This window comes from Pelecanus crispus, chromosome Z (genome assembly GCF_030463565.1).
Source record: "Pelecanus crispus isolate bPelCri1 chromosome Z, bPelCri1.pri, whole genome shotgun sequence".
NCBI lineage: Eukaryota > Metazoa > Chordata > Aves > Pelecaniformes > Pelecanidae > Pelecanus > Pelecanus crispus.
The window spans coordinates 38,796,445-38,820,366 of NC_134676.1; the positions used below are offsets into that span (position 1 = coordinate 38,796,445).

A 23,922-nucleotide genomic window follows, 5' to 3' on the forward strand; every position below is an offset into this window, starting at 1 on the left:
ATTTTTCATTATTAGACTAGTGCTTCTTTCAAATTTACAAAACCAGTTACTTTTACAAACCATAACAGTCTATTACAATGAGAAATTACTTAATTTTCTGACAGTGTGGGGTTTTTTTGTTTTGTTTTCTTTTTTTAATTTTTGTTTGTCTGTTCCTGAAAACAAAAACATTCAGAAAAACATTCAAATGTTTTGCTTAACCAATATCTAGATCGCCTTCACCACTTGGAGTGAAAAAACCAAAATTAAACTGTATTTTTAGCAAAGTGACTCTTTGTCAAGATGCTCTCAGCCAGGCACCCTGGTACTTTATTTTATACTAACTTCTCCCCAGGAGAAACAGCTGGGTACTGAGCAACAGGTCAAATTACAACAACAAAAAAAAGAGCTTGAAACAGGAAAATAAATACAAGGATTAAAAATCTAATTCTGAAAGTTATATTCTTGTCTGTCTGACACCTCTTCAAAGATTCATGACACATCCAGGAAGGGTGACACCAAAAGTGGTATCAACCTTAGAGCAGTCAGGACTCTGCAGTCATTTCTGCATTAGCTATTCTAAATGGGAGTTGGTTTCTATAAATGTAAATAATATAAACTACCCACAGAGTAACCTAAGTCATATTTACACACATCTAGCTTCCCAACAGCTCATATTTCTGCTGAATTGTTTCATGGGATAGAACTATAAAAATTCAATTCACTTCTCCCCAAGCAAGACAGCCATTTCCTACTAGCAGCCAACTCCACACCTTTTATTTGTGCTGTTTATGAATATCTGTGTATGCACACAAACATACAAATATACAAAAGAAGTTTACTTTAAGCTCATGTATTCTTTGTCACTTGTCAGAGATGGTATTAATGTTTTTCCTTAGCAGGCTAATTTCTCTACTGTACATTCACAACTCAGCTTCAAATCCTTAGACAGACATAGGTCTATTGACATTAACAGAAATTTTGCTTAAGATCCATACCATGCCTACCTCTGCCACCTCTACCATACCACTCTGGCATCTACTTCTTGGTCACATGAAAATATGGGATGATATCCCTGAATTCAGCACGAGAGGATTCCTAGGACATTCCTTACAGAGGTTGGCAAGGCTTCATGGTTTTCTTTATAAAGAAGAAATGAAGTTTTCCCCTTCCCAAGAATTAACTTCAGGGTCAAGAGTATTCTTCTAGAGGAGAAATTATGCAGTTTAAGAATACACACTACCAGGTGGTTTTCACACTGAAATCCATTTCTCTGTTAAATCTTCTAGTAACAATCATAGATCCCTTTCCGCTTCTATGAGAACTGAGAAACTGGATAGTGTGCCTTTCTCTCCTGGTTACTGTGCTCCTCTTTCAGCTCAGGCTGAAATCCATCTTGGTGGACACCCTCTCGAGAAGCCAAGAGCTGACTGCCCCCTTCAGATCTTACACGATCCAGAGGTTCCTTCAGCAGGAGCAGACAGCTAATCAATCTTGGGCACCATTTGATGTAACAGAGTCTGGAGGCCTGTAAGATGCACAGAGTGAATCTGGGCAAAGGCCAAAGGAGAGAGAGCCAAAAGACTTTGGTAAGTACTAAGCATTACAGCTGCTTTAAAGTGGGATCAACAACCCTCTTAACTAGATCTCGCCTCCACGAAAAATGCTGATTTATAACTGACTTATAATGAACTCCACTTCCTTGTCACCTGCTGCTAATATACGCTTTCTTTTCCAGACCCTCACAGGAGAAGCTTGTTTTTTTTCAATGTTTCTTTCCTTGCAGGTAGCACAGACCTCCCAACACAGGTTGTCACCTGAAAGGCATCCTATGTACCATTCAATCTCTGACTCTGCAGCTGCCTGGATTGCCATAGATCATGGACCTCTCTTCTATTACTAGTGTTTAGCAATCAGTAACAAAAAAGCTTCAACAGGTCTGCCTAGGCAACCATGGTTTTCAGGGCTTATACAGATCCACTTTCCAAGCCTTAGGAATATGGGTCACAGTGCTAGAAACTTTGTCAACTGAGTGAGGGGTCTCAGGCTTCTATGCTGCAAGAGTATTTATTGGCATCTTGACTCATCTTTAGCTGCAGGAATTAATTGCACGGGCATCCTACCATGTTGAGAAAGTTGTTTAAGTCAACAAATTTCAATACTGCACAGGCCAAGAGCACACAGAGCACACCATGCCATGCATGGTAACTCATTATGAAAACTCATTCATATCTTGAGTCTGCAGGGAGGAGTTACAAATGCCTACCTAACACAATCTGAGGATCTGACAGTGTTGTAAAAGTGTCCACAAAGAAAAAACAAAGAGATAGACTTAGCAGAAGAGGATTAAACTTTCTACCACTGCTACCTCTGATTTAGATGCATGAACATTAATGGAAGAAGGTAGTCACCAACACTACTATTGCCTAGAGGAGCTGTAAATCAGAGACCCAGGGCACCTAATTTGGCATTAGGGACTCCTGTGCATCAAGGCTCCTATAAGAACTACCATTAGTAACTGTGAGAAGTTTTTGAAAAACACCTTTCTTTTGTAAATGGAGCCAGAGAAGGGTAAAATATTCCAGGAGCCTGCACAACACACAAGTTTAAGCAGAACTTCAACAACCTAGTACCATTTCTATATGGATAAATGAAGGGGGTTTTCCTGACAAGACAAATTGCAAAATTATTTACTATTCACTGTGAAAATATGTTGTCTCCATTTATTTACTGCTTATTCAGCTGCAAATATCTGCTGTCCATTAAAAAGATTGAAACATAAAGGCAGCATAGTGCTTGTGGAGACTGACACATGCATACATTGATGCTTCAAAAAAACACCGAATGAATTCCTTTTCTCTCTGTTTCCTTTATTCCAGGCAACATCACTGAGAACAGTTATCAGACAGTTCTTTAGTCCAAGCAATCATAAACACTGTCTCACTGCACAGTTCCAGTTTATTGGAACAATAATTTAACACATAAAGAATTTTGTATTTATGTGGGTATTTATGTACATGCATATATTTGTACAAGACCTTGTATCAACTGAGGTAATCAGCAAGCCTGTAGTATAGTAGGTGGTTAGATTTTAGTGAGGTATGGATAAATACTTTTCCATATCTTATCTACCACCTTTTAACAAAAAAAGTGACTGTACTTCAGATTATGTATCCGTTGCAGGGCCTGCCCCTATTACATGCTGCATGTTGTCCATAATTCCTATTTCCACAACTCCTAGCAAAGTTAGAGAAAACATATGAGAGAGTAATTTTGCAGAAGGGCTGTGCAACTTGCATGATCAGACCCAAAGCCAGAAAAAGAAACTTCTTGTCTTCTCATAAGACCTAATGACAATTTATGTGTGCATAAAATTACTATAATTAAAATAGCCATTTTATTTCATACAAATAAAGAGGGGGTAAATGGATGTTTTGTCTGAGTATGCATACGGGAAGACAGTGCAGGTAGCTCTCTAATGATGGAATAGAATAGCATAGAACAGAACAGAGTAGAATAGAATAGACTATTTCAGCTGGAAGGGACCTACAACAGTCACCTAGTCCAGCTGCCTGACTAATCTGGGACTGACCAAAAGTTAAAGCAAATTGTTAAGGGCATTGTTCAAATGCGTCTTAAACACTGGCAGCCATGGGGCATCGACCACCTCTCTAGGAAGCCTGTTCCAGTGTTTGACCACCCTCTTGGTAAAGAAATGCTTCCTAATGTCCAGTCTAAACCTCCCTGGCACAGCTTTGAACCATTCCCACGCGTCCTATCACTGGATGCCAGGGAGAAGAGATCAGCACCTCCCTCTCTACTTCCCCTTCTCAGGAAGCTGTAAAGAGCAATGAGGTCGCCCCTCAGCCTCCTTTTCTCCAAAATAGACAAACCTGGTGTAAAACATTAGGACTCACTTTGAGCACTACAGATATCCACATCAGTGAAGGGAGGAACTCAAAATGACTATTCCCAGTCAGTGACTGTGCACTGCTGTGAGGGACACAGTGCAGGATGCTAGACAGAGTAACCTAAAACATAACAACATGCCTGATCACAGTCCTAATTATAGCCTTGTCTTGAAGATTTTCAGCAAACACCGTATGTTGAAATCTGCTTACTAATGGTTTTTGTTCTGAGGATGCACCGATACAGCCGTCTAGAACATAATTAAAAATATCACAGGAAGACAATTTTTCTCATCTGAGAAGTCACTGCATAAAATTTAGTTTACAGAAAATATCATTGCTATATAAACAGAATAACTCCACTCAACCATAGGGTTTGGGGTTTTTCCTTAATAAGTGAAGAGAAAAACTTGCCAGTAGTCTTCAGTTTAAGTTAAATTGTACAATCACTGGGTTATATTAATGAACACAAGGTCAAGACTCAGCAGTTACTTTAGCATTCTGACATATTTTTCCTTTGAGTATTTTATGGGTATTCATCCACACACTGCTGTCAAATGCCTGGTATATCTTGGATTTGTTTGATTCTGTATGAAAAGAGCTCATTTGTATAAAAATATTTTCTCTTAAAAAGTGTCCAGATTTTCTAACCCAAGGCCTTGAAGGAAAATCTCTGGAGTAATTGATTATACAGGTTCCTGTTTCTTACCAAAAAGAGACTCTATGCAAACAATGAGGTGAATTTTAACATTTCCATAAAGTCACACTCACTGAGGGGGTACAATGTGCATTTTCCCATCAACTTCAGCTTCGAAAGTTCCATTTCCTGAATGTCTAGAAATCAAAGCCAAGCCAGATTGGAGACCAAACTATTTAAAAAAAATGGTCATTTCCAGTCTTCTCACTTCAGCACTCACAGGGTTGTTCTGTGCATGATACAGCTCTTCTTCACAGACCTGCATGGAACAGTGCTATGGCATAAAAGCTGCTCTGAGCTAATTCAAGCATACCACTCTTTTATTCTCTTTAAGTGCTAAAATTTGTAAGAAATGTTATCTCTGTGTGAAACAAAACTACTTTCTACCATTTTCACTCTCACTGATTCAATAGAATTCTTGGGAAAGGAGCCCCATGTAAGTATGCTGCAGTAAGACCTCCTTCAGTGTAATAAACTGTGAAAAAAAAGTTTGAAAAATGGAAAAAAATTAACATGTTGAAAAAAACAAGCCACCAATTTATCAAAGCAGTGTGCTTTTCAACATACAAACACCAGACACTATTGTGAAAGTGTACTTTTTCAAATATATCATGGGGGGGGGTCTGCTTGAATAAATATTTTCAAATTGATTAAAAATGTGTCAAGTCCAGAATGTGAAAATGTGATTACTATAAAGCGTAACTTACAGGCAAGCTGAAGATGTAATTGTTTCCATTTTGAGGAAAGTACGCATGGGGAAAAACCCACCCTAACTCTGAAGTAGTTTATACATTTCATACCAGAATCTATGATTTTTATGTTGCAGAATTAAACATGAAGGCGTGGGTCTTCAGTCTGTGATGAAGAGTTGCTGAAGGTGCCACTCCCAAATGTAATCATGGCTTTATCCCTTGTACTGCCATCACTTACGTCCATTTGTCCTACACCTGTAAGAAGTTAGAAATTCCTGCTCAGATAACAAGAAAGCAGGTGCCACAGGAACACTATAGATTAAAGAGAAAAAGAGAGAGAAAACTCGGATAGGGGACGTGGAAAGTATCACCAAGCAAGCAGTGAATCTGTATGGAGCCAGGACAGATGAGCAAAAGGGGTAACATTCATCATGTGGAAAGCTGACACTGGACAACATTGCAGCACTTTTGCTTGGAGTTTGTCTACAGAGGAATTGCTCTGGGTGAACATCCTCCCTCCCTGTGGGAATGGTCTCACACTGCATCTGGCACACTTCATTCTTCACACGCTTAAAGACCCTCAACATCCACATGCATGTGAATTCTGATAGACCTGGCTAGAAAAGGACAGAGTCATGCTGGCATTCTCAGACAGAACATGAGACTGTCCTTGGCCCCGAATAGGTCATAGGAGAAAAATGGTTCTTACAGTTCCTATTCTAGCGGCAAGGCGTGCCATCCAGATGGATCTTGAAAGTCTAGAGAGGTGGGCCCATGTGAAACACATCAACATCAACAAGGCCAAGTGTAAGGTCCTGCACCTGGACAGGACCATGTCTGGGGCAATCCCAAACACGGATACGGGTTGGGCAATGAGAGGATTGACAGCAGCCCTGAGGAGAAGGACTTGGGGGTGTTGGTTGATGAGAAGCTCAGCATGACCCAGCAATGTGCACTCACAGCCCAGAAAGTCAACTGTAACCTGGGCTGCATCAAAAGAAGTGTGGCCAGCAGGTCAAAGGAGGTGATTCTCTCCCTCTACTCTGCTCTCGTGAGACCCAACCTGGAGTACTGTGTTCAGTTCTGGGACCCCCAGCATAAGAAAGACATGGACCTGCTTGAGTGGGTCCAAAGGAGGGCCACGAAGATGCATCAGGGGGCTGGAGCACCTCCCATATGAGGACAGGCAGAGAGAGTTGGGGGTTTTTAGCCTGGAGAAGAGAAGGCTCCAGGGAGACCTTAGAGCAGCCTTCCGGTACTTAAAGGGGGCCTACAGGAAAGATGGGGAGGGACTCTTTGTCAGGGAGTGTACTGATAGGATGAGGGGTAACAGTTTTAAACTGAAAGAGGGTAGATTTAGATTAGATATTAGGAAGAAATTCTTTACTGTAAGGGTGGTGAGGCACTGGAACAGGTTTCCCAGAGAAACTGTGGATGCCCCTCCCCGGAAGTGTTCAAGGCCAGGTTGGATGAGGCTTTGAGCAACCTGATCTAGTGGAAGGTGTCCCTGCCCACGGCAGGGCGGTTGGAACTAGATGATCTTTAAGGTCCCTTCCAACCCAAACCATTTTATAGAATTATAGAATGCTTTGGGTTGGAAGGGACCTTTAGAGGTCATCTAGCCCAACCCCCCTGCACTGAGCAGGGACAGCTTTAACTACATCAGGTTGCTCAGAGCCCCATACAACCTGACCTGGAATGTTTCTAGGGATGGGGCCTCCACTGCCTCTCTGGGCAACCTGTTCCAGTGCTTCACCACCCTCATTGTGAAAAATTTCTTTGTTATGTCTGGCCTAAATCTTTTCTTATTTAGTTTAAATCCATTATTCCTTGTCCTGTCAGAACAGGCCTTGCTAAAAAGATTGCCCCCATCCTTCCTGTAGGCCCCCTTTAAGTACTGGAAGGCCACAATAAGGTCTCCTCGCAGCCTTCTCTTCTCCAGGCTGAACAACCCCAACTCCCTCAGCCTGTCCTTGTAGGAGAGGTGCTCCAGCCCTCATCATTTTTGTGGCCCTCCTCTGGACCCATGCCAACAGGTCCATGTCCTTCTTGTGCTGAGGGCTCCAGAGCTGGACGCAGTACTCCATGTGAGGTCTCACCAGAGCAGAGTAGAGGGGCAGAATCACCTCCCTCGACCTGCTGGCCATGCTTCTTTTGATGCAGCCCAGGATTCAGTCGGTTTTCTGGGATGCAAGCACACATTGCTGGCTCATGTTCAGCTTTTCATCTACCAGTACCCCCAAGTCCTTCTCTGCAGGGCTGTTCATCCGTGAGCCTGTATTGATATCAGTTGTTGCCCCGTCCCAGGTGCAGGACCTTGCACTTGGCCTTGTTGAACCTCATGAGGTTCATACAGACCCACCTCTCTGGCTTGTCCAGTGCCCTTTGGATGACATCTCATTCTTCTGGTGTGTCAGCTGCACCACTCAGCTTGGTGTCATCTGCAAACTTGCTGAGGGTGCACTCAATCCCACTGTTGATGTCATTGATGAAGATGTTAAACAGCACCGGTCCCAGTACAGACCCCTGAGGGACTCCACTTGTCATCAGTCTCCATGTGGACATTGAGCCATTGACCACGACCCTCTGGATGCAACCATCCAGACAATTCCTTACCCACCAAACAGTCCACCCATCAAATCCATATCTCCCCAATTTAGAGAGAAGGAGGTTGTGGGGGACTGTGTCGAAGGCTTTACAGAAGTCCAAATAGATGACATCCATTGCTTTTCCCTTGTCCACTGATGCAGTCACTCCTTCATAGAAAGCCACTAGGTCGGTCAGGCAGGACTTGCCCTTGGTGAATCCGTGCTGGCTGTCTTGAATCACCTCCCTGTCTTCCATGTGCTTGAGCATAGCCTCCAGGAGGATCTGTTCCATGATCTTCTCAGGCACAGAGGTGAGGCTGACAGGTTGGTAGTTCCCAGGGTCCTCCTTTCTTCCCTTTTTAACAATGGGCATGATGTTTCCCTTCTTCCAGTCACCAGGGACTTCACCTGACTGCCATGACTTTTCAAATATCATGGAGAGTGGTTTGGCAACTACATCAGCCAATTCACTCAGGACTCTGGGGTGCATCTCATCAGGTCCCATAGACTTGTGTACATTCAGTTTGCTCAGGTGGTCTCAAACCTGATCTTCCCTTACAGTGGGAGGGGCTTTACCCCCCTGTTCCCCATCTTGCATTCCATCGACTCGCAAGGGGCGAGGAGAGAGGTTGCCGGTGAAGACTGAGGCAAAGAAGTTGTTGAGTACTTCTGCTTTCTCCTTGTCTGTTGATACTAGGTTGATACTAGAATCATGTTTCTATGATTGCAACAAAACCAGCATGTACCTTAGTTGTCCCGTCATGAAATTTTCTGTGACTCAAGCTCTGCTTAAGCATATCATTTGACAACGCTCTCTTTTTGCATTTCACATTGTAATGAAAACAAAAAGTCAATAAATTTAGGATTAAAGTGTGTAGGAGAATATACCAATATGCAAGGGTCATATTCTGATTACTGAACAACTGAGACCCAAGCCATTACTCAGGAATGCAGGAGGGGTGACTAAGACTGTTGGCACACCTCCTGTTGTCCATGTGCAGAGTCACAAAAGTGAGACCCCCAAAAGTTGGACTGTTCAGCTTAAGAAGAATTGTGTGGGTTTTTTAAAATATAATTAAACACCGGGCTATTTTTCTAACCTGTCAGTATTCTCTGACTTGCAGTAGCAGCAGCCAGTTTGCACCATAAAAATAGATGAAGACAGTTGGGTAAAGTAGCTGTTGACACAGGTCAAAAGCATGGAAAATTATTGCAGATACCATTTCACAAACTGTAGGGGTCTAAAGCTGGATAAAAAGTCAATGAATCCAGCAGTGCTAAGTGATGCATTCTTGCTGATTGACAATGTGCTTCTTCAGCAAGGGTCAATGACAATCCACAATCAAAGCAGTTGTCATAATTACACTACACATGCTGAAAGAAGCAGGATAAAAAAAGAAACAGATGTTAGGACAGGCTGGAGAGAGAAAAGAAAAGCAGAGGAGGAAAGAAGGCAGCAGAGAATGCTTGAAATTACCACTTAAACCCACAGAAACACATCTTGCACAACAGCATGGCAAGCTACTGCAGTCTCACCCATGGAACAAAGCTGAAATTCAATGCACATTTTTCCACCTCATAGCCATAGAAAAGCCAGTCAGTCCTGATATGAATTAAGTGGTTTCCACCTACTTCGCTACATACAAGTAATCCATTGTAGCACTACAGCCATACTTCCACCTCCATGAGGTACAATGATCCACAGCTGTGCATTTTAACATATCTGAAACACCCTTTCCATTTCCTTTGCACCCTTCTCACCCCCAGAGCTCAGAGCTCTTCACAAATATCAGTACAACTGTGTGTGGCAGCAAAGTCTTCTTCCCGCTTTAGGAGCATGACTGTAGAGGAGTAAGTTGGGAAGAGAAAAGGGCACAGCCCAGTTATCAGTGGAGCTGCACAGTCTCTGTCCCAAGGCAGTTTATTAGCAGCCAGAGCTGCTAGGAAGGACAAGCACCACAATGAAACTCTGGAGAAGCTCAGCCCATCTGCTGTTGCCCAGGACTGAAAAAGCTTTGTCCCACTGAAAAAGCAGGGAACAGTGAAAGTCAGAAAGACCCACATTTTCTCTCCTTGGGGAAGTCTCAACAGGTTTTCTATCTGTAGGTGTGACTGTAGCAACTGCAGAGTGAACATTGCCACGGCCTCTGCCCAACCTCCCCTCTTGCATGCTGTACCACAGCAGACCACAGAGCAGTTCAAAATTACAGGATGAAAATCACACAGCAGCTTTGTGGCAGAGCTGAGAACAAGTTCCAGGGAGCCTGGGCTCCTGCCTGGTGGCTTCCAGCAGCACCAGCTGTCGTAGGCAAAGCATGTCTCAAGCAGTTGGGAATATTTCCCTTCCTCAGATCTGAAGGGCCCTAACCAGCTCAGATGCTCTTGTTCAGTTTCTAAAATACCTCAGCCTTGGAAAAGTGAGGAAAAATCTTTGCTGCACCAGCTTAAAAGCAACTCTTATGTTTATACAAGGTACTTTATCATTTATAGCCACAGGTCATACAACTCACCTCATAACAACTCAAGAACTACAATTTAAAAAAAGACCTCCAATTGATAGGTCTGCTTGGTACAGTACCTAAAGCTCTGCTTACACCATTACATAAAACATCAGTATATCTAGTCTTAGAACAGTATAATCATCTAGAATTTCAATAAACCATGAGGATTAGTATTAATATCACTCCAAATGCAAAACTGGTATATCGTAACTCCATCTAACTTAGGCCTCAAGTTGCATCTTCTTAATAAACTGAAAGGCTGATGCTAAATCCAGTAGCCACTAGGGGATAAAACTTTAAGCTCTCTAAACTTAATTAGCTTTGGAGTCTAACATCTGGCAGCTGAAATATCTTGGGTTTTATGTTTGTATTACTGTAGCAATGATCATATATGTTAAATAACCTGTAGAAATTTCTGATGGATTTTTTTTCTTTCCTTAGGCTAATCCTACAACTCTTGTCATAAATCATTTAAGTCCTTCAGACATCTCCATGTGCTAATTTAAGATCGCCTTAAATCATTTACTAAATTACTTCTTAGGAAGACAAATCTCTCCCATGGGGTCAAATTCAAATGTCAAGAATACCAGTGTAATTCCAAAGGTGTTGATTCAGTCAAGGGTTTGCCATGGCTTCTATTGCTGTAGATATCCACAGCAGTTCAGCAAATCCACTGAGAATTAGTGAAACAGTAAAAATATTCCATAATCAAGTGATATATAATATCCAGCAGTGGTATACTGTTCTTGCCAAAGCAAATACTTCTTCTGGGTAGTCTGTTCACCTACCTTGAAATTGTTCTCATACAATATTGTTGCTCTCTGCAAAGGAAGAAGCTATCACCTACTACTCTGTGTATTTCCAGCACTTTTGCTTAACGATGCTTTGCCAACAAGGAAATCTTTGACATAAATCTGCCATGGAAAAACTCAGTCACAAAGCATATACTAAATATCAAATCAAGCAGTTTTCTGATCAGAGTACTTTAAACCACAGGAAAAGCTGATCTCATTTGGGTTTTTTTGATTGTGTCTGTATCGCTACTGTTTAGTATATCCCTAATCATAAGAAGAGGATCAATTATTTTTTTCCAAACTTATCCTGTTTATATTATATACTTAGAAGGAGGTATTTAAAATTCAGAATTGAACCAAAAATACTTATATCAAGTTTCAGTTTTAGAGTTTTGAAATATTAAAAATAATTGGGTTTTGCTCTTTATGAAAGTATCAGTGGAATATTTTACACCACCCCATTTCACTAGTTCTTTGGCATTTCAGATGCCTTTGCAGCACAACTTGATAAATACTCCTATTTCTTACATGGCCAGCATGTTTGGCTGATCTATCACTTCAAATCAGGAGAGGGGAATCGCTAGCATTGTCTCCTCTGGCACAAGCTGGACTGAAAAAAACCCCAAAACAAACAAGAACAGAAAAGGGAAACATTCTGTGTCCTTTTAAGTCATTGCTGGCTTAATCTCTCTTTTCCTCAGCCTGTGACCCAAGCTCCAGCACACCTCTTTCTGTCCTGAACTCCAGTCTTGCAGCTGTCAGTGAAGTTTGCTGCTATTAAAATGTTGATTGCTGCAGCTATTAAACATCATCATCATCACCATCTGAAATAATCTGCAAAGAGCCTCTGTGAAAGACACATACAGCCAGGCTGAGGAAACATTGCAGTCAACCCCCCCAGGCAAACGAAAAAGGACTGAAGTTTCTTTTCCTACATTCAGTAGGCTGAAGAAAAGCAAGTGTTTTTTCAACTGAAGTACTATTCCCACACCTTCATGAATTGCTGACAGTGCTTCCAGCAAGGCAATATCTCTCAATTTTTGCAGGTCAGACCACATAAAAGCTGGAGTGATGCTTGATTAATGAACCTGCTGGTTACTGCTTTTATTTATTTCAAAGCTCTGGCTGAAACAAGGGCAACATCTCAGCTTTGCAACTCCTGGATGGACCCTGTGCACATTCTGACATTAGAAATGTGCCAAGAACAGTCACTTAGTTATGGATTCATTTCTCTGTGCTCATAATTCACAACACTCGTCATATTACAAATTGAGAAAAAGGAAATAAAGAGCATTATTTCCATGACTATCGTTTATGGGATAGACTTTTCAATGGCATATACTAAAGCTTTTTGGTCTCCAATCAGGCCACTTATATGAGGTTGCAGTGTGGTCTCTATAGTCTTGCCAAAATTTCTGTTATCAACGCTTCTGTCATTTGATAGCAATCTTTATGAGCTATTTCTACTTTGTCTTCTGTTGGGATAAAAGGACTTTGAAATAGCCTAATAGAAATGTGATTCTTTATATGATTACAGGGTATGAATACTCTGCACCAATAAGACCTTTCTTCTTCTGACGAAGCCAATCTTCAAATGTGCAAACATGTATCTTCTGAAGTATACAAACATAAGCTTTGATAAAATCTGGGATGTGCTACAGAAGATGTCTGCTCTTGCCAGTGTAGACATTTCAAGAGCTTCAAAAACTGTAATGGCTTTCATAAACTTTCCTAGTAGTACTATTATTACATATCTAATCATCCATCCAGTTCCTTTACCTGCTGATAGGAGGGACTGAAAGACAAAACTGAACTCTGGTGGATTAAAAACATATATTATCATCAGAGAACAGTTTAAAACCACCTGACTGCATTTCCACTATTTGCCAGGACAGTGTGAAAGTCAAATGAGATGGCAAGAAATCTCAGTCTCTCACAAAGGGGACAGTATTAAATTACCTAAATGCCTTCCTCAGACTACCTCATCAAAGTGTAATTGGGCTCATAAAATGACAAGCAAGTTTACCATACATCTGCACTGAGCAAGGTTGCAAATCTCACTGCTAGCTTCCTGCATCCAAGGCAAGGGAAGCATGTTGACACAGCAAGGACCCAGGAAAGAATCCCAAAACTGATGAAAAGAAGAGAAAAACAGATCCACAAGGAAGTGGTTCTAGGAGGTGTTCCTTGCTGAGGAATGGGAATTTTGTGGGCATTTGGGTCACAGTGCCCAAAAACATATGCAGGTCATCAAACTGCTACAGAGGAGTATTCTTCAAACTCACAGACAGTTATAGCAATGTGAAATGGCTATAAGTTGAAGCTAGATAACCACAGATAAAACAAAAATAAAACATCTTAAAAACTGGAAACTCTCCATTGCTGTCAGTGTTTTAATTAAAACTGGAAGATTTCTAAAACCTACGCTCTGCTTCAAACAGAAATTAGTTCTGGTGAGGCATATGACATCTGGTCAAACATGGTTTGACTGGATGACCACAATGTTTCCTTTTGGTCTTACAGACTATGAGTCTATTGGCAACTGTATTTTGTAGAAATAGTTTCTTAGGAACACCCTGGAAAACAGAAAACTGTTTAGAATTCAGAAATTCTAGTTTTATTATATGATCACACAAAGTTGTTATAACAGCTACTGATGAAACAGTGGATTGACTCTGAGTTTGGTAAACGTACATAAAAAGAAATTTTTAATTTGGATCCTTTACAAAAGCAATGATAAACTGATATTCTGGCCTTTATATTTATTTAGAACTTCAGCGTCAATGGGAGTGACAGCATGTACCCCCCCCCGCCAAAAAAAAAGGGGAAAAAATAATGTCAAACAATAATCTAGGTTAAACACAGCTTATGTAAGCAACAGTCAACACACAAATGGATATGACTGCTTTAAGTGGATTATATGAAAAGGATTTAGAATGAGTGTTTTAGTTTACTAAAATGTTGTTTGTATTCATAAAATGCTCTGTGTGATATCAAGAGAAATAGACTTCCACAGAATAAAATATATAGTACTTGCTGTGCATTTGCCATTTGCAGCAGTTTTTATTCAGCTGTCAGCATTGTCCCCATTTCACAGGTAGGGAGGCAGAGGCATGAAGGAGCAAAGTCGTATGACAAAGGCCACACGCATTCAAGCAGCACAGCTGTGAACAGGGCATAGCTGCTTAGCACCTCCTCTGAGCTGTTAAAACTTGAAGCTCACAGGATGATGACAATCTGCTAGAGTGAAACAGATCAGCCAAGGAAAATGAGGGGCTTTCTAGAGACATCAACTTTTTAGAATGATCCTAAAAGAAAGGAGGTTGTTACATACAAAAAGCTGGGCAGGGGTAAGACTTTTTGGTTTGTTTTAGGGAGGGATATCTTTCCAGCTTCCGGTCCCTACCTTTAATTACCTGTTAATAATGCTAAATATGACAAATTATCTATGTGTATCATGATTTCGTGCTGTTCACCATTTAGAACAGCTGGCTGAGATAACAACCACCAGAATCAAACATGATTGTCTTGCCTGTCAGAAGCAGGCAGACAGATGCATAAAAATGTTGACATTACATCAGGAACATACATTGCTTCCAGAAAGTTTTCCAAGTGCCAGGGCAGGGGGAGGAGGGGGAAAAGACCTTTAATCCATTTTTCTATGAATATCCTGCACTATAACCAATATCATCAGTACCAGATGAAGCTAGATCCCCTCAGGAAATAGAGTGTAGAAGCTGTTCTGTCATATGCCTAGACAGCCTGCTCTGAGATGCTCCTTTCCAAAATGTGTTTTCTTTCAGTCTCTCTCTCCCCCTGATATGCTGGCATTTGGCCCTGCAGGATCAGCTTCTTCCAGAATGGCGCATCTTTCCCTGGTTCATAACTAGGATCTCCACTTCCTCCTCTTCTGACTCTTTCTGATATCCAACAATTTTATAGCCCAGTAGCCAAACCAGCAATTTGCTATCTCTCTGCCACTAGCAATGCAAACCGACTCTAACGACAGCAAAAGCACACTTAGTATCTAACGCGAGACTGTTCCAGCTGTCAGAGCTGCTGTCTTCCCTGGCAAGCTCTTAGAACACAGATTAGCAATGAAAGGACTAATTCTCCCTACCTTTTTTTAAACATTTAGTTGCCCTATCATTTTTGACCTATAAACCCACTTTGCTGCTAAAAAACACAGGAGCATGTACTGCTTTACTGGAACTGTAAAGAAACTCAAATGTTATTAACACCTACTAGCATCCCTGGGCTCAGGATTGCCAAACAGTTTCCTTTAAAACCCTCTGTTTTTACATGTTTATAACTGCTATGATGAAATAGTCATCTTACGGGTTTAAGTTTCCCACACATAGATTTACGTAATATGTTTTTGTCATCTTTATGGATGAGCAAAATCCTTTAGCAGTTCCTGAATTGTGAGAGGAATGTAACACTGTTTTTGCTTTTTAGGCTGCAAATGGATTTTTCTTTTTTTTTTTTTTTTAACATAGCATTTGCACTTACAAAATAAAGCTGCACAAGCCTGTGTGATCTGGCTGCATATGCATTGTATGTCCCTCATTAACTGTCTCACTTGGAATGACGATGAGCACTCCCAGCTTACATGGGGAAAGCCAGCCAGGCAGATGTGCCGTTAAGCAAGAAGGCAACAGCCATGTGTTTAGAAATTCTGACAAAGAGGTGCTGAGAAAATCTTATGTCCAGGATGGAGAGATTTTAGAAAGCTTTTAGATAACTCAGGGTACACAAGATGAATGTAATGAGGCCTAATTAAGTTAGCTACACAGAATGCCGCATACACCTTTTACACTCTCAGCAAAAGTGGCTGGGACCTCTAGTAGTCCCCGCTCAAATCAATTGCCAGCTGAACACTCCCATAGCATGCTGCACCATACCAGAGTGCATGCTTCCCAAATAATTTCTCCAACCTTTACCTCCATGGTTGTGATGCTGAAATGTCCTTTGATGAAGCAATGGACAGGCAGAGCTTTTTCCTCCTTGTTTTTGTTACTTCATTAATATACAGTCAACTTTGCAATTATGATATCCTGAAATGTTCTACTACCTAAAGAATATAAGGTAGTAAGCAAAAATTCATGACTAATTATCTATATCCTAAGTACTTTTATTTTCTAAAGTAAAATGACAAATGCTAAAGCCAATGTTAAATTTGCAGTTAGGCCTAGTAAGACATTTTTCTGAATTTATCCATTGCTGGGATTAGCATTGCAGCTCCAGTAAAGATCTGTCTGCACAAGAAAATTGTGACCACTATCACATACGAACAGGTTAGATTTAGGCTTTAAGATACCTAAATATAGATTTTTGTTGAGCTTCCACTAGTTACAGTGAAGGGAAAACATGTACAAAGCTCTTTTCCCTAATTTGTCCTCAAATTCAAGAAATTTAAGAGGTATGTTACATTTTGAATCTTAAATCTTAAATTGTGAATGTAGCACTGTGTAACATTCACTTTCAGAAATGTTTGTTCCCTATACAGCAAAAGTATCCCCTGAAGGAAGTTTTCTGCTCCATCACTCCTAAAGAACATTTCTATGTATTTTTGAAGGTTCCTAAACAAACTTCTGTAACAAGATCTAGACTACAGTCACAAATATTGCCACTGATCCTAACCTCTGCTCGACATGTTTACTGGAAAGACAACATATTTTAACAGCAGAACACACACTATGACGCAAAAGCCAAGGAGTCCCGTTGGCACAAGCCCGAGATTCACCAAGTGCAGAGAGGTCAAAGAACATAATTTCTCAAAAGACAAATCCCCTGTGTTTTTAAACAGCTCTAAGCTAAAATCCAGCTACTCTCCAGCTATTTTTTGATGTCTTTAATACTTGTATGTTCAAGACACAGGTTGCTCTGCAAAATTCAGAATGGGTTACATTTTTTTTTTTCCTCTTGATAGAGTGAGTCCCTTGCAAAGCCCCAAGCCATTGCATATATGTAGGGTCTTTTGCTTTTGCCTCTCCAAAACCAGAAGGCTCCAAATACTTCAAACTGAAGAGACCAATGCAATCTGCCTCATTTTGAATAGTCTTGTCTCAGAAGATTTTACCTACTTCTCTGAGAGACGGATAAGTCCTTGTCTGCCTTTTTAGTCAGCCAACATCTTTCTCATTGACAATGAAGTCCAGAGACCACAAGAGCAGCTCTACCACAATCCCTATAAACTGTTGAGAGCTGGAATGGGATATTTGACAGCTGGTCTGACACTGGGCTTCTGTGATGTTGCAATAACTTGATAAAAAGGGTGGGGCACTGAAGTTTTTCACAGCATACTACTCGTGAAAATCTTGACTCAACTCCTTGTCATCCGGTGGTCTTTCAACTTCCCTGCCCATCTCATTACCAGCTTAAGAAAATAACAATATGAAAATAGCAAGGGAATGCAATCCTGCTGAATAATGTCTTTTTCATTCCTCAAACCATTTTCTACACTAATTAGGAAGTGAGCCAGTTAAAACCTCTCAGCTAACCTCCAGTTCTTGCCCAAAAGTTAACAGGGAGACTGTAATTGTCAAGGAGTTCTGTAAAAGAACCTGGCAACCAGAAAATCGTAATGTTCTGAAATCTAATATTTCTTTTTAATGCACATGCAATTAGTGATATCAAGGGGACAAAACCCCTTTGAAGCAGGTGCTAACAACTGGGATAATCATGATGAAATGGAAATATAAGTGTAGGTAATCAAACACAATAATTTATTTCAATAAACACTTCCATATTCCCCGATAGCGGACATTTTTCTTTTCTAAAATTATATTACACTCAATTCCTACTGGCCATTTTTCTGCTTTTAGTAGAAAACATCAAAAGGTAATCCCATTGGCAAGCTTCAGTGATTATTTATTGAGGATTTCTTTAAGTACTAATAGAAAAGTCAGCTATCTCATGAATATAGAAATAGAATTAGACAGGTTTTATTCTTCACAAATAAACCTCAGTCCCATTAGTGTTACAATTAACTTCATTAAGTATTTCTACCTATTGTAGATAAATGAAGAAAAATTACCATTATATGACAAAATTTGCTGACTGAACAACTGTCATCTCCTGTTATAACAGCACTGCATTTGGCCAGTACAGTACAAGGGGAAGGCCACATATATTCACGTGACACTGTCTGAACATGCTCTGGATTAAGCCTTTCATCTTTAAGTTACGGTCACCCAAGGCTCAGCTTTGAGGTTTTGTATCATCCACAGACCAAACACCGTTCCATGTGCCAAAAAAGAACACCAAATTTTAGGCTGCTATTCCTCAGAATGATTAGACATTGCACCCAACCTTCTCAAGTGTTTCAGGTATTGGGTTGGTGCAGACAAGGGAGAAACCTGCTACAAAATGCGGCTGCAATTCCACTCCGTTATTGCTCTGCTCACTGGGATTTATCACTGTGGTTTTCCTCTAGGTCTAGGTATATTGTGAACAGCAGTCTAGCCCATACTGGGTCACAAATGAAAATAAGTCTGATGCAGCCTCAGCACAGTAGATTTATTTTTGATTCCTGATGGAGCAACACAGACTTCCCAGGAATTTTTGCAGATGAAGAATGTGGTTTAAGCTAAAACTAATATACCAGGCACCCCTATAAGTACAGATTTCAATCACCATTAAGCAAACAAAATACCTACCACCTTGTGCAAACTCTACAACATGATGAGCAGTTAGAACACAAATTACAGCGGATCTAATGCAGTTCTTTGTCAGTGAACAGCAACTTCATATCTCAAAAAGCCCTGAAAAAAATCCAGGTTGTAGGACTATTTGATCATGTTTACATGAAACTTTTTCATACTCTGGAGGCAGGTGCTAAGGGGAGATGTTGCTATGCCCTCTCACACATTGTGATTCAGTTCATGTTCTAACTCACCCAGCAACAGGCTCCTTGGAAATAGCAAGTCTGATTCTTGATTTTGCCTAAGCTAGAGATGGAAGAATTGCTCATGTAAAAGCTTTTTGAGGCAATTAAATAAAGGGTCCACAGCGGTAAATATTGCATTACTTAATAACTAACTTAAACCTCCAGTCAAACTCTGAACATGGAAAACAGCATGACAGTTCCTATTATTTTGCAACCAAGTAGAGTAGTATTGATTCTTTGTCCTCTGAGTGCTTATACAGATTATGGCTACCCAGGCAGACATCACTAACTCACCTGGTCCCAGTGTTTAACTGTTGTGTTATTCTATTTGGCTAACAAAATCTTTTTGTTCACTAATGAGGTTGAACAACTTAACACTTAGCATTGCCAGTATGAAACACCACCTCACCCATAACAGCATTCTCATCTGAATTTCACTAAGCTCTAAGTCCATGATGCTGGCTTTTAAAAGCCCGGGGTTTTAGTACTGTAATAACATTCTTCATTCCTGCTGACTTTTGTGTCCCCTACATTAAATCCAAATTGTTCAAAGCTTTATTTTCTCCTTACTCAACCTCATGCTGCAATCTTGGAACATTTAAATTCATAAATAATTCGAAAATACAACTTGATGATGATCTTCTTAGCACTGAAAATTTTAACCCTCCTCTCCATTTGCAATGAACAGTCTGATCCGGAGTGATCAAATGTGATTTTCCCAAAGGCACACTCCACAAGTAGTGGCATATTTTTTGCCAAAGCAAGATCAGCACATTGTGGTGAAATCCATCTTTTGCCCTACTCTTTAGATAGCTGTCTTCCATATCAATCCAAGATATTATTTAGCAATATTAACTCGTGTAACTACATAGCAACATGATGAAACACTTACTTGTGGCTGTTACAGTTCTGCTCCTCTCTGCTCTCTCATGAACATCCACACTGTCCTACCCATAATAAGGACAGGATACTGGCATTACTTTCCTTTCCTCTGAAGGCAGCCCAGATCATTTGGTGTTGTCTCATCAAAGATATGCTTGCCAGCATTTTACTTGCTGTTATCACCAGTTCTGTTCAGCTTGTTATGGCAAAGGTAAGAATCCCCCACACGCACAGCACTAACATTTTTGTATCACCAGCTCATATGGATCTGCTCTGTGTGTGGTTAGGTGAGGCTGGGTAAAATGTAAATGTCTGGAGTAATGTTTCCCCATATATTCTGATCCTGGAGCAGAGGTGACAAAGGCACGACATTTCTGCAAAACCCTGGCTGAGCAGGGTTTCTTGCTGAAATTAGGTAGCTTTACTTCTTATTTCAGTGGAAGTGAGACTGGAAATTTCTCAGTTTCTAAAAGATGAGTGAACCTGACCCATCAACCAGGAGTTCAAACCCGAAGTAAACCTACTTAAAATTAATTAAAATGAAAGAAAGATGAGATGTCATCTTAGATGAGACTGATAAACAAGCACTAATGCTGTAAAATGTTTTCCCCATTAGTAAATGTGACACTTTACAGGAACTTGAATTATTAATTTTACATTTTTGAGCATTGCTATGGGCCACGTCTTTTTCAGATCTCCACTGTGATGCAAAGCACTGGGGACCCTATAAGCAAAATGGAACGAACTTTAGTTCGTATGTACATCAATTTAAATATATTATCAATCTTAAAGCTGCCTTTTATTAACTGAGGAATTGTGTTCTTCTAGGATTATTGCTTTGCCATTTATACTGCTTGGTTCTGTGGGATATTTTTCACCATATGAGTCACAAATTTCATTTTCACAGCCCTTCATTACAAACTCTTCATCCCATGTAACAGTTCAGTATAAAAGACAGCTTTATCATCTATACTATCCATTTAACTTCTATGTGTTATTGTCATGTGTAGGTACTTCAACTCTTGACATTTCATTGGAACTGCAATCTCTTCAGTCATAGAAAAGCTCCACTATATTTTCCTTATGCTTTGTATTGATGTAAAGTCTGACCCACAGACTGAGGTTGCAATCATTCTTTGCAATTTTTTCCACTTTGTGACTCTTCATTTCACCACTGCAGCAAACCCAGAGGTGCACCACAGCTCTTTATTCCCACCCTGGAAGTTCTGTAATAGTCTGATTTCAACAGAGGGCCTACCAGCAATAAACTCAGCTATTTAATAGCTGAATAGAGCTTCACGATACCTTTCAACTATGGACTGATTCTGTCCATCTTCCCACTTCCTTTTCGCTCCTGCTCCCACTGTTTCATGCACTGTAGCATCACCAAAATAACTTTGCTGAGCAAACTCTATGGAGCTAAAAAAGGCTCTTGGTTCATGGTATTGTGCTTTCATTGACCCCTGCCAAAGGCCAACCACAAGCAGCACATCAGCTGGAGAAACCAGAAACCTCTGTAATAGATTTCATTCAATGCTTAACTTTAATGCATAGTACTATTCTCTACTTTGAACCCACCAACTTCTTCCACTTCTTTGTTTTTCTATCAACACATAGGAAACACCATGTAACTATACACAGGCCTAGAAAAGATGCTGTGGATAAAGCTATGTTTCAATTTTCTACATGACGATCTATGTTAGGGACATTTGGGCATCTCTTCCTAAAACTACTTCAGCCGTTTCATCTCTAAATGACAACATATAGCATTGCTAGGCAAGGATGTGGATGATGATGGTCAAAATCATGTTACACTGTGTATCCTTTATCTTTTCATCTAAATACAGAGTAACATTTTGGTTAATACTGAGGAAATTGTCAAAATGTGTAATCCACATGTCTTCAGTTTATGTTCCCTGTTGGGTCTATTAATATTGTTTATAACTGTGTCAAGGGGCTTTTCCAGAACAAAAAATCAAGCCAAAGATCTTCAAAGCAATTCATTAATTCCACAATAGCAAGATTTTATATTACCTATATATCTTTCCCTGTGCATTGACACAGTGAAATCAAACAATATCCACGCAAGTAGTTTAGAAATACCAGATTTCATAACAGTTCTTCCATTATATGCAGGTTATTTACATAATGAATTACCACTCAATAAAAATTCCATCACTTAAAATTTCATAACGGAGCAAATTAGTGGTCCACATCTGAAGCAAGCACAGATCAAGTTAATTGTGCGTGCATGTTACATGGAGAGGATTTTAAGCATTAAGTAAACTACCATTAAATGATTTGGAAAGTAAACAAACCTCAGTGTTCCTTTGTTCACAAATACACATGCCATCTAATCTGCTGCAAATATTGGCATTAGATACAGTCACGCTCATAAATACAATAGCATATAGTACTGGTCCTTTAAAATTCTCACAGCCATGCAATGTGCCTTATTTAACATGAAACCTTTTGCTTTTAAAGGGTCCAGCTTATATAATACATTTCCAGTCTTCTTTAATAATCATTAAATGTTATACACACTGAGGACAAACTGGCCTTTATTCTACAAATACACATCCATATATTGACATGTCTGCAGCCACACAACAATTCCCAAGCCCAGGTTCAGTGCAGTAGTCACAAAGTCAATCACAAATACTTTTCCCAGATCTAGGTATTAGACCGTTGACTTCTCTTTGGGTACAGAATCATTAACAGGGTTGAGCACCTTGCACAAACCTCACTAGAGCTTCTCAATATTAAAGTGATATTTAACAATGATTCAGAAATTCAGAAATTCTGTAGCAGCAGCAGCACAGATTAGGGACAAGACCTAAATGGCGTAACATGGAAAGCGCTGGGAAATAAATGATTACTCTGATTTTCTGCCGTGCTCTGCCTTACAGTCTCTCATGATTCTGGCCACAATAGTCTGGGCTGGCTGCTAGAGGTGCGGAAGGGGTATCTGGAAGCTGGATGTAACACCAAAGTTTATGGTGGTATGTGCATGTGAACTTGTGCGTTTGTGTGTACATCACTCTACCTCTGTGCACATGGGAAAGAGTGCAGACTGATGCCAGCTGTGAACATCTTCCCTTCCTTTTGCAGTATCACCTATTCTAAGTGCAGTGCTTGTTGTTTGAATGGTGGGTCTCAGCACTCGTGGGAACGGAGATTTGGGCCCTGATCATTTGCATACTAATCCCCAAAATATGCTGCTCAGTAGAGCTGCTGGTGCTCTTAAAGGGAAGGGTTAAGCAGTTCAGACCTATCAACAAAAGGGTGAACATGCTTTGTGTGCACTGCCCTAGTTTTGTTCCATCCTCAAGAGGAACTTCAGCCCTAAATATGGCTTTCCAGACTGCAGAAGTATTCCTGTATGATGCTCAACTTGCACACTGTACATTTACGGTATTCAAACTGTCTTTTACTCATAACTTTTACTTCTCATAAAATGATTTGCCAGGTATTCTTCATAGGCCACAGTCATCATCCAAGGACTTAAAAAAATCTTGACTCTGGTCTCACTACTGAAAAACACTGGGGACTTGGGGGCTTGTTGGCAAGAGTGGGTTGCATGAAGAGCATAAAAAAGCAATGGGATCTTCTCGAAACTTCCTTTCTAAGAGAAAACCAGAGGAAATCCAGTTCTACAGTCAGTGATGAAGCTACTAACCACTGAAATTAAAGGATCAAAACAAACGTGTGTATTGGGAACAGGTACAAGACAATATTATACTTGACTATAAATCAGTAATGAAATTAAGTTGACAGTTACCTATTACTGTATATACTCCAAAGATATGACATAATTTTTCAGCGAGATCTTAAAATTAAGATCAGAAGGAACTGCCAAAAGGACCACAGAAAAGAGCATTCCTATTTTAATCCCTCATACACCAAGTCCATAAAAAGACCAGAAAAAAGCAAGAGAAACTTTTCTCTGAACACTGTACCATCCCATATTGCTCATCTTCATTCTGCAAG

The 23,922-nt window shown here is 40.3% G+C and overlaps 1 protein-coding gene across 2 annotated transcripts in view; it reads right to left on the bottom strand.

The window, feature by feature from the left end:
* The window catches only part of PCSK5 (proprotein convertase subtilisin/kexin type 5), a 264,877-nt gene that overhangs the window by 213,631 nt on the left and 27,324 nt on the right, over nucleotides 1–23,922 (bottom strand). The window lies entirely within an intron of this gene.